At 34.9% G+C, this 11772-nt stretch overlaps 1 long non-coding RNA gene across 1 annotated transcript; it reads right to left on the bottom strand.

The window, feature by feature from the left end:
- Positions 1-1776: 1776 nt before the first annotated feature.
- On the bottom strand, positions 1777-7910 carry LOC136042961 (uncharacterized). Its single transcript, XR_010621515.1, has 2 exons — positions 6749-7910; positions 1777-1905 (listed from the first exon to the last, which is right to left on the bottom strand). It is a non-coding gene; the product is annotated as an uncharacterized LOC136042961 (long non-coding RNA).
- Positions 7911-11772: the final 3862 nt, after the last annotated feature.

The raw sequence follows: 11772 nt of genomic DNA, 5'->3' as shown, positions 1-11772 counted from the left end.
CATCAGGGTGTATTTGCTTTACACGATATAATGAGATTATCCCTTTGGCAGAATAGCTGCCAAATCCCCCAGTTCCTCCCACATTATGCTATAGGGGTGCTTTCTTAATATTCTGCGGTACTTTTCTGTTATAGAGCTGACATTCAAGTTCTCCATTCATTGATGCACTGTAGAACCGTTTCTTCCGTTAGTTTCTTTCTGCTTAACATGAAACAAAACAAAGAAAAGTGACAGAATAGATGAGAAATATATAATTTATGCTATTCATTTGCACATTAGAGTTGTGGGGTAGGGGTAAAGTATTTGGACAGTGTTTAGTTAGAAAACAATTCTTACTTCACAATATGCAGAATATTTGTACCTAAAACATTTTGCATGCAGACCCGCTGTTCCTTACCAACACCCCCTCTCACCCCTAATGTGCAAATATATAGTCCAAATTCGTTTCTACAGAACCCACTATACTTTACCCCATCCCCTAATTTTCAAATATATAGCCCAAGTTTGTTCCTAAATTATTATATTTTCATCATGCTTAGGCATATTTCATTAGGATTAACCTAACTTCACTTCTTCAGTATCGGCGCTATAACAGATAAGTATAACAGAATCCATTCTGCTTTAATTTGCAAAGACTACTATTTTTCACCAAAATATTATATTTTCGGAATAAGACTGCAGCTGTTACTCCTCCAGTACCCATATTGAACTCTTAGTCCAAATATATTCCCCAAGGAAGATCTCAAGGAAATCTCTTGGAAAAGGGTCGATTGAAGGCTCGACCCTTGATCGAAGGGTCGATTGAAGGTTGATTGAAGCACACGTCAATCAACTGGGGGAAGTTTTTGATCAAACTGATTGACTGTCTCGTGCCTCCTTTACAGATACAAGGGTCAAATAGCAATTTTCTAGCTCCAGGATTGACAGTTCTTGACTGATCGACTATCTCAGAAGTTTTGTTTGGTACTATTTTGGCGTTATTTGTACCAAAAGTCATTGAGTTGTGGCAAACAGCAGATTTGTGGTTTGCTGTAACAGGATATATTTGTTCCTAAGAAAAGGCCCTATAATTTTCTATTTCTGTTCAAATGAACCATGTTCCCATGAGCCATGTAGATAATGACCTGTGTGATTTGGCATAATATGTTCCTTAAGAGAAAAAAATATCACACAACATTAATCCTTATTCTGTTTATCAGTTCCCGAGTAGCTGCCTGAGACAACAATTGTGGTTGCAGTTTTGAGCCCCTTTAGGGCTGGAGAACTGGGTTCAAACTTACGTTTTATACAAATTTACGGATGCTCAAGTAGTTGAAACTCAAATATTTCAGTTAAGCTAATGAAAATAATTACAGTGAACATTGTTTGCGAAAAAAAACCACTTTGTTACAAACAAAATCTAATATTTTGAGAAAATTGGCCTTTTCTAATTTTCTTTTCTAATTTATTATGCTACTAAAAAATATTAATGAACGACTTAATCCATAAGCTTTCAAAAAATGAACAATTTGACTGACATTACCTTGGAACTTACCGCATAGCTGTAAAATTATTAATTACTGTGGTTTTGCGCTAATTTCAGGCTTATAATCTAGATGTATCATTTGCTGTGTTCCTGTGATAACTTGACCTAGTATGAATTCGGAATCAGACCAAAAGATGATCCAGAAACCGTCATCAAACTGTCCGCAGCTCCCTGTTGCTCCTTTAAATGATTGATTCTTTAAAAAAAAAACTGTTTCTGATGGAACTAAATTCCCTATATTTGCTGAAATCTGGTGAACTACCGCTTTAATGAAAAAAAAACTGACACAACAAAAAGGATCAGAGCCAAGGAAGTCCTTAGATAGCCGGCACAAAATTTCACATTAATTTAGAAGGCTCTGAATAGCTGAATAAGTCACCCTATGAAAAAAAATCTTTATGAAGACAAATATTTTGTTTTCTTCCACTTTGTATCACATTTAAAAATTCTTTTTTTTTACGCGTGGATAAATTTTGTATAATAAAATACAACTTTATGTTCCAAGAATGCACTATTCGACAATACCAATAGATTACGACATTTTGATAAAACTTTAAATAAATATGTAGCAAAAAAGAGGAAATAGTTTTTCTTTTTTTTGCAATGGGATATCTCGAGTAATTTGCTATACTTAACTTTAGCCCCCTAACTTATGCCCCTTTCATTACTTTGTTGATGTTTTTGTCCCTCCCTACCCCTCTCTTGATTTTTCTCTCTCCCTTTCTCTCTCTTTCTATCTTTATCCCTACCTTTCTCTCTCTCCTCCTGCTCCTCTCTCTCTCTCTCTCTCTCTCTCTCTCTCTCTCTCTCTCTCTCTCTCTGTCTCTCCATCTCTCTATCTCTCATTATGTAACCGAAATTTGGGAGTTGACTAAGTCTATTAAATAAAATATTTTAATGTTCATTCGCTTAGAAGGTTTACTCCAGCCATACAAATTTTTGTACCAACTTCCCCAATCATGTGCCAAAAACACATGTTGACTGAGCAATATTAGCAATATAAATGTCTAAAGAATAGAAGTCTAAACAAAAACAAGATATTTAAACGTATACAAGTTTTAAAAAACCAATGTTCGTTGTATCGAGGCAAGCATTTCACAACTCGACAAAATCGAACTTGTACGTGCCAAGTCTTAAAATATCGTCAAAATTAAAATTAGAAAGGGTGCATATACACTTTGCTTGTAAATTCTATTTTGGAAGATGATGGTTCACATTCAATATTAATAATAATTTATTTCTTACCCACAAAATCACAATAAAAGTATTAAAATGTGGAGTAAAAACAATGAAATACACACAAAAAATGTAGAATATACAAAAAATGACCATATACTGTAAAAGAAAATAATAATGACTATAGACATTTATTTATTTTATGCAAGCAGTTCGAGTAACAGACAGGAACAGTTTTTTCCAAGCAGGCTGTCCTCTTTTTGTTGATTCTGAATATTTGTTTTCACATATAGCCAACCGTTGATATTGATGATTTGTTAATTGTTGGTTATTGATGATTTGTTGATTATTGATTATTGACGATTTTTTGGTTGTTGATTATTGATGACTATTGATGGGGGTGGGTGATGGGCTATTAAACGACTCTCATACATCTTTGTAAAAGAGCTTTAGAGCAGTTGTAAGCAAGGGCACCGGCAAAAAATTTTCCAGGGGGGCCAAACTCTAAAAAATCAATGGTGGTTGGACTGACAGAGAATATATTTCAGGAAATTTTTCTTTAAGAATAAGTCTTTTTAAAGATATTTTAAGGAAAAAACTCTCAAATAAAAAGAGCAATTAAATTGCATGCAAAATGAAACAAATTGCAAGGATTCCTGGTTCAGGGATCAATTTATTTTATCAATAACATATTTAATTATTATGCATTTAATCATAAAGGAAAACCAAACTCAAACCAAAATTACAGAAAGATTTATTACTTCCATAGATTATAACAGATGTAGACTCGTCTTAATGCAATTTTTTACACCTTAGAATAGGTTAGAGTAGAGATACACAAAATCCATCCTGCCTGCATAAATACCACGTTTTGATTTTATAACGGCCATGTAAAATGTACCTCTTTCAAAACAGGAGAATTCCCCCCCCCCTCGAACTTAAATCCCTTATATATTCAGACATTAACAAAAACCAAGTACTTATACGGCCCTTGCGACAAGGTCGGAAGAGCCAAGAGCTTCTTCCCACCAAGTTTCATTACGATCTCTCCACTCTAAGCGTTTTCCAAAATTTCCGGTTTCCCCCTGCAACTCCTCCCAATATCACCAGCTCTGGTCGGGATTTAAAATAAGAGCTCTGAGATATGAGGTCCTTCTAAATATCAAATTTCATTAAGATCCGATAACCCATTCGTACGTTAAAAATTCCTTCTTTTTTCTAATTTTTCCGAATTAACTGTCCTTCCACTACTCCCCCCCCCCAGATGGTCAAATCGGAAAAGTGGCTATTTCAAATTGAATCTCGTTGGGTCCCTGATAAGCCTGCCAACTTTTAGCGATCGCTATATTGATCACGTATCTAGTTTCGGATCTTCTTCATGTAAAAATTGGGGTGGTCCGAGGTTCGAGCCTGAGACCTCTTGCAACTGAATCGAGAACCATTTCCCTAGACCACAAGCCATACTTAAGAAGAACAATCATTTGTTTTATCGGCAGTAAAGTTCTTCTCAACTATCTTGTTCGCGCGACCCCCCCCCCCCCCCAGATGGTTTAATCGGGGAAGAGACTATTTCTAATTTAATTTTGTCTGGTTCATGATACGCCTACCAAATTTCATCGTCCCAGCTTATCTAGAAGTGCCCAAACTAGCAAAACCTGGACCGACAGACCGACAGAAATTGCGATCGCTATATGTCACTTGGTGCAAAAAAATAGAATAGCGAAAGAAAAACTAAATTTAAACTTACTACCCAGTTTTCAAATTAATCCTCTTTGTTTTATTGTCCTATTCAACTAAATATAATGAACAGGTTCGAAAAAAAATTCGTCATAAGAGATTCTTATCTAATAGCTTGTGATAAAAAAAAACTGGAAGTCAAAAGTGGCTTGTGCCAATATTCACGAAGACTAAAAATAGAATTCTCTTGACAATTGCTACACCGGCAGTACTGGCTTTTTTAGCTAATTCTAAATATAAAAAATTCTTCCAGTTTATTGTTAGGCTACCCACCCAAAACCAAAAATCTGAGAAAATTTGCCTGATTTTTGAAAAAATGGTCAAACACCCCCAGAAAAGCAAGCAATCTTATTGAAAATCCCTTTGTTAGATATCAAACAGTTCGTGGTAACAAACTGTAGTAAGGAGCGACCCGGCTCAATTGTAACCAAAACTCTAAAAAATGGAATTTTGATGCCAATAGTTACATCAAAAGAATTGCATTTTAATGCTGATTTTAAATATATAAGTTTCATCAAGATTAGTCTTACCCGTCAAAAGTTAAGAGCCTGAGAAGATTTGCCTCATTTAAAAAAAAAGGGGGAAATACCCCCTAAAAGTCATACGATCTTAACGACACCAAATCATACCATCAGATTCAGCGTATCAGAGAACCTTACTGTAGAAGTTTCAAGCCCCTATCTACAAAAATTGTGGAATTTAGCATTTTTGCCAGAAGACAAATCACGGATGCGTGTTTTTTTTTTTTTTTTTTTTTTTTTTTTTTTTTTTTTTTTTTTTTTTTTTTTTTTTTTTTTCCATGGGTGATCGTATCGACTCAGTGGTCCTAGAATGTCGCAAAAAGGCTCATTCTAACGGAAATTAAAAGTTCTAGTGCCCTTTTAAGTGACCAAAAAATTGGAGGGCACCTAAGCCCCCTCCCACGCTAATTTTTTCCCCAAAGTCACCGGATCAAAATTCTGAGATAGCCATTTTATTCACCATAGTCGAATAGCCTAATAACTATGTCTTTGGGGACGACTTACTCCCCGCAGTCACCGTGGGAGGGGCTGCAAGTTGCAAACTTTGACCTGTGTTTACATATAGTAATGGTTACTGGGAATTGTACAGACGTTTGCAGGGGGATTTTTTTGGTTTGGGGGGAGAGTTGAAAGGGGGGGTACGTGGGAGGATCATTTAATGTAGGAACGTTTTATTGGGGAAGAGACTTTCAATGGAAGGGGCGCAGGATTTTCTAGCACTATTTGAAAAAAAAAAAACAATGAAAAATAAATATGAAAAGTTTTTTCTACTGAAAGTGAGGAGCAGCATTAAAACTTAAAACTAACAGAAATTATTACGCATGTGAGAGGTTTACCTCCTCGTAATACCTCGCTCTTTACGCTAAAGTACTTTTAGTAATTTCAATTATTTACTCTACGAAATTTGTGATTCAGGGGTCATTCTTAAGGAACTGGGACAACATTTAAGCTTTAGTGTAAAGAGCGAGGTATCGACGAGGGTGAGCCCCCTCATATACGCAATAAAAACATATGAATATAGAAGTTCGCTACGTAAGTTAATTTGTAAGTTACGTATATTTTTTACTTATGAAAACGTTCGTAGAAAATTAAAAGTTATAGTTGCCTTTTTAAGTAATCCAAAAATTGGAGGGCAACTAGGCCTCCTCTCTCGCTCCTTTTTTTTCAAAATCTTCCGATTAAAACTATGAAAAAGCCATTTAGCCCCAAAAAAATTAATATGCAAAATTTGTTTTAATTATTTATGCGTGGAGAGCCAAGATAAAAAAATACATTAATTAAAAAATGTCCAGAAATTAAACAAAGAAAAACGAGTTTTTTTAAATGAAAGTAAGGAGCGACATTAAAACTTAAAACGAACGAAAATTACTCCGTATATGAAAGGGGCTTTTCTTCATCAACGCCCCGCTCTTTACGCTAAAGTTTTTTTACTGTTTTAAAATGTAGAGTTAAGAGAAAGAGTCAAACTTTAGCGTAAAGAGCGGGGCGTTGAGGAGGAAAAGCCCCTTTCATATTACGGAGTATATTACGGAGTAATTTTTGTTCGTTTTAAGTTTTAATGTCGCTCCTTACTTTCATTTAAAAAAACTTTTTTTTTGTTTAATTTATGTTAAAGTTTGTTCAATCTATAATAATCTAAATGTAAGCCCCTTGCTCTATCACACTCTTTTCTTTCTCTCTCTCTCTCTCTCTCTCTCTCTCTCTCTCTCACCTTTAGAACTATCCTCAATTTTCCTCTTTTTATGGTATGATAACAAGAAGCTGGTTTTCTGCCTCTTAGGACACTCACCTGTTTGAATCACCAGATTTGAATGTTTGTTGAAAACTTTTTTTTTCATTTATTTGAGCATTCGTTCTCTACTCGACAACGAAATGTTCAGTCGGCTTGCACCGTTTCTAAAAAAGGGTATTTTCTTCAGAATTTCAGCAAATTTAGGGGAAAATGGTCAAAGCTTATTTTTCGGATTTGGACATTACGCAAGAGCTTATTTTTATCATAAATTAATAAAAAAGTCAGAAACAGAAAAATTACATGGACATATACGGTATCCTGGGAAAATCCATAAGAACATCCAGGATGTAACTGTTGCTGAGTGTGATATTGTCTCCTTGGAAAAAAAAAATCTCATTTTAAGCAGAACAATGGCACCAAAACACAAAATGGAAGGGACAAAGATTTTAAATTTTTTTAATGTAGATACAAAATAAGAGCATTTCCAAAATCGAGAAGGATAATTTGTTATGTTATTAAAAAAGAGATACGAAAAACGTATCATCAAAATTCTAGGCGGAAGATAGCCTACCCCACATCCCGATTGGTGTATCTGTTTCTACCTAAGAAAGGTATAGAAAACATACCTTCTATTTCTATTTCGTTATTATTAAAAGTTCAAAAAAAATATTCAAGTACCAAAATTCCTGTACATTCAACAAAGAAGTAATAATTTCTTAGCGAATATAAAAGTAGTTAGTTAGGTTCAAAAATAAAAAAATCTCTACACTCAGCAATCGTAATTTAGTCATTCATGCTCACTAAAAATTTGCTTATTTACTTTGTTAATCCAGAATTCTAGATGTATGCTTCCAGCTGTGGTGAAAGGGGACACTTGGCCCCCCCCCTAAGAATATGGAAAAAAGTATAATTTAAAAAGTGCTTTAAAAATGTTGCTCTTTTTAAGTGTAAAATTTTTCCTCTTTAATTTGTACAGACACCTTTTTAAATTTAATCCACGCTCGTTTTTAACATAGGAAAAAAAAAAGAAAAACTTGGATATATTACACTTGATAACAAGTTCTGCATTGATATTATTCCACTACTAATACCTTTAAAATCATATCATCAAGTAAAAATGTGAACCTAATTAATGGCAAAATTGAAAAATGTTCTATATATATATATATATATATATATATATATATATATATATATATATATATATATATATATATATATATATATATATATATATATATATATATATACTTAATTAATGGCAAAATTGAAAAATGTTATATGCTTTCTGTTTCACCACTTATGTAGTTCACCACTAAAGGTGTCTTTTATCCTCAACAGTGTTCCCTCAGCAGGTTTTCCCTCGTCAAGTCCCCGCTCCTTACGCTAAAGTTTACCTAGCAATTTTACCTAGCAATTTTACCTAGCCCCTAACCATCCCTAAACATTAAAAATTTGATTAAAATTTATTTACATCATCACTCTCAAAATAAGCGAATCACAACCAATTCCAGAGAGTCAAACCGGTTTTTGTCAGATCTTAGTGTAATTCTTGAATATGTTCTGTTTCAGACAAGAACCAAATATTTTCCACAGGGATATTTTCCAAGGGCGTGGGAGGTAGGGTTAAACGTCGATTCTCAGAAAAACTCCTTATTGAAGGACTTCAGTCAATACAAGCTTACGATAATAACAAAGGTTTATGGAATTTTTTCCAATTGGCTTACCTTTAATTAATTATTTGCTAAAACTTCTTTATTTTGGTAAAAACTTGATGATAAACTTATTATCTTGATTGTAAAATACACTGCTGTCAATAAATTGTTATTTTAAATGACATCAGCTGTTATAATTGATTACACAAATTAATATTCAAATTAATCCTATAACTATGTACCTCGGGATAGTGAAGTGGATATGACTCTGCCGCTAGTTTGAAGGCGTTCAGGTTCGATCCCTGCTATCGCGAGGAATTTCCTTTCATCTTATCTAAAATTAATTTTTTTTTGCAACAAACTTTCTTAAACTTAGAAAGGGCAATTTTAAGTAACAATCATACGATATTGTTAGGAACGTACTCGTGCAAGAATTGAGTGATTTCTCCTTTGAAAATTTCTAAGTTGCAGCCAAACATTTATAAGATAAGAAATAACCAGAAACCTCATAAGTGACCGTAACTAAAAGAAACACAGAGACGCCATTTGGGCCAAATCTTGGGGTGGGCCTGAACTCCGTCTGCCTCCCCCCCCCTGATTCACTTTGTGTCGCGTAAGAAAAATCCGGGTTTTGGCAGCACATTGATCGAATATTCTAAGTAAAATAGCATTTTCAGCATCCGTGTGTTGCTTGGAAATGTACTGTAACCAAATGTGGAACTTAGCCACACTGACTTCTAAGATTAATTATAACAACGAAGAATACAATCAGCGAGGTTAAGTGATTAAACTGAAAGTGGAAAATTCAACCAGACTACAGGCTGGCATTCCTCAGCGAGAAACTTTCTTATTTAAGTAAACAATGCGTCGGTGAAAGTAAGATAAGATAAGATAATATTTATTTCAACAAAGCGACTATCACAAGCCCAAAAGGGCCGAATTCGCACTTCAGCGTCAGTACAACATCATAAATTGCAATCAATAAAAAGTCAAACGATAAAAACTCGTAAAGTTAAAACAGGGAAAACAAATTTAAACAAAAATGTAGCTAGCAAGAATTACAAAGTTTGCAATTGCAAAATAAACACTCAAACTATAAGATAAGAGTGGAGTGAGAAAAAAAAAGAAAGGGGGGGGGGGGGGTATTAATTTAAAATTTCAACTATATGAGGGATTAATGTTCTTAGATAAGATAAGATATTTAATTTCAAAAAATAACTATCACAAGCCCCGAGGGACGCATTCCGGAATTTGCATTCCAGAGTCATAAAACCATAAAAATAAAAACACATCATAAAAATAGCACAACAACTAAAAAACTGGTTAAACAATGTCAAAAACAACTAAATCAGAAAGGCAAAGCCATTCATTTCTCAAAAAAAAGAAAAAATTAAACGGCAATATGTCAGAAAGTTGAAAAGGTAAGTCGAAAAACAAAACTAAAAGAGTGAGATAAATTAGTGTTGAAAAGGTTTAAAAGAGAACATATAAACAATCGGTGGGAACAAACGAATCAAACGAACAACGACCTAAAGCACCTCACATGAAAGAGAAAAAAAAAAAACGGGGGGAGGCGAAACTAGTTGGCTATTTATTTATTTTTTCTGTGATGAAGGGGACAAAGGTTTTTTTATATCTGGAGGTAACGCAACGAATGGGGGACAAAACTGGGATGGGCTCAGAAACAGCTCGAGGTTGTCGTAATCTGGATGGTGAGTGACGTTTGGGGAAAATACTTGCCGTCCGAGGGTTCGTTATTGCATTTTTTGAAAAACGGAGGCACAACGACGACCTCCTTCGCTCAAGGGTTTCCAAACTAGCTTTTTTTAGGAGCAGAGAGTAAGGCACCTTGCCTTCTTTGAAAATTATCGCAAGGCTCTTTTTTGTATTGACTCAATTTTGTCTGATTCTTCACGGGAGATGCCAGGGTGCCAAACTGGACAAGCATATTCAAGATGCGGACGGACAAATGACGTGTGCAACCTTAAGGAGTGAGAAGGGGGGACGCTATATTTATTTAGGAGCTTAAGGAGGGCGATAGACGCATTAGCTTTATGGATGATATCTTTAACGTGGATATCCCACTTTAAATTTGACGAAATTGTGACTCCAAGTAATTTAACCGAGGATGCATAAATTTCAGGAGGGATAGGATTAAGAAAACAGGGTGAGGATTTGAGGAAACAAATCGGCATTATCATGGACTTAGAGGGGTTTACGGTCATATCTAGGTCCAAAGCCTCACTTCCAATTTCATTGAGAATACTCACGGGGTCGCTTATTAAATTTCTGAAGCAACTTTCAACAATCATTAGGTCATCAACAAATTTCCAACGGTCAGGAACTTCCTTCGCAAGGCTGTTAACCATGACTGAAAAAAGGAGGGGGCCTAGGAGAGTTCCTTGGGGTATGCCATAGTGGATAGGGAGAGGATTTGAGTAATGGTTCTGGTATTTAACCACCTGTGATCTATTTGTTAAAAATGAGGCAACCAATTTTACCAGTAAGGGATCGATATTGAACTCGCTTTCTAGTTTCTCAATTAAAATATTGTGGTTAACAAGGTCAAAGGCTTTCTGAAGGTCAGTAGAAATTAAGTTTAGCCAGGAATTAGGTTTTTCGAGGATTTTCCCGATGTGGTCAATAAGAGAAACGAGGTAGTGGGAAGTAGAAGTTGATTTTAGGTTTCCAAATTGTTTCAGGTCAGTAAGAGGTAGGATTTTTTCCTTTAGCAAATCTGCAAGGAATCCTTCATACAATTTTGAAAAAATAGGAGTAAGCGTAATAGGCCGAACACCATCAAAGCCAGGCTTTCCATTTTTCTTTTTCAAAGGGGTAATAAAACCCTGTTTCCAAATTGTTGGAATTTGCCCAGACTGAGTAATTTCGTTAAACAGGACAGACAAGGGCTTAGACAGGAAGTCACCGAAGGCTCTAATAAGGGGAAACGGGATATCCAAAGGACAAACACTTGTCTTTCTTAGTTTATCAATTCTTCTTTCAATCTCAGACGGGGAAACAGTCGGGAAAAAGGGGGATGGGGCTCCTGTTGATAATTGGATTGGCAATGCTGGAAGGCTCTGGACAATGGAAGCGAGAAATTTATTTAGATTATTTGCAGTAACATCAGGGGGCTCTGGTAAGTTGAAATTAAGCTGGTCAAGACTTCTGCCACATAGATTTTTAACCTCGGAATACCAGTTTTTTGGTGAACAATTCTTCGATCTTATTTTTGTAGTATGATCGTGCCAATTTACGAATTTCTCTTTTAATTGATTTTCTTAATATATTGGCTTGATCGAGTTTACCATTCTTAAACAGCTTCAATTTGGTTCTAATTAGTGTTTTTATTGTTTGATTAATAAAGGGTTTGTCACTTGAGCACCTTTTAAACCTTTTTTCTGGGAAACAAATTTTATATTTATC

The sequence above is a fragment of the Artemia franciscana genome, unplaced genomic scaffold, assembly GCF_032884065.1.
Source record: "Artemia franciscana unplaced genomic scaffold, ASM3288406v1 Scaffold_2552, whole genome shotgun sequence".
Classification (NCBI taxonomy): Eukaryota; Metazoa; Arthropoda; class Branchiopoda; order Anostraca; family Artemiidae; genus Artemia; species Artemia franciscana.
This window is presented reverse-complemented; position numbering and strand designations above follow the sequence as displayed.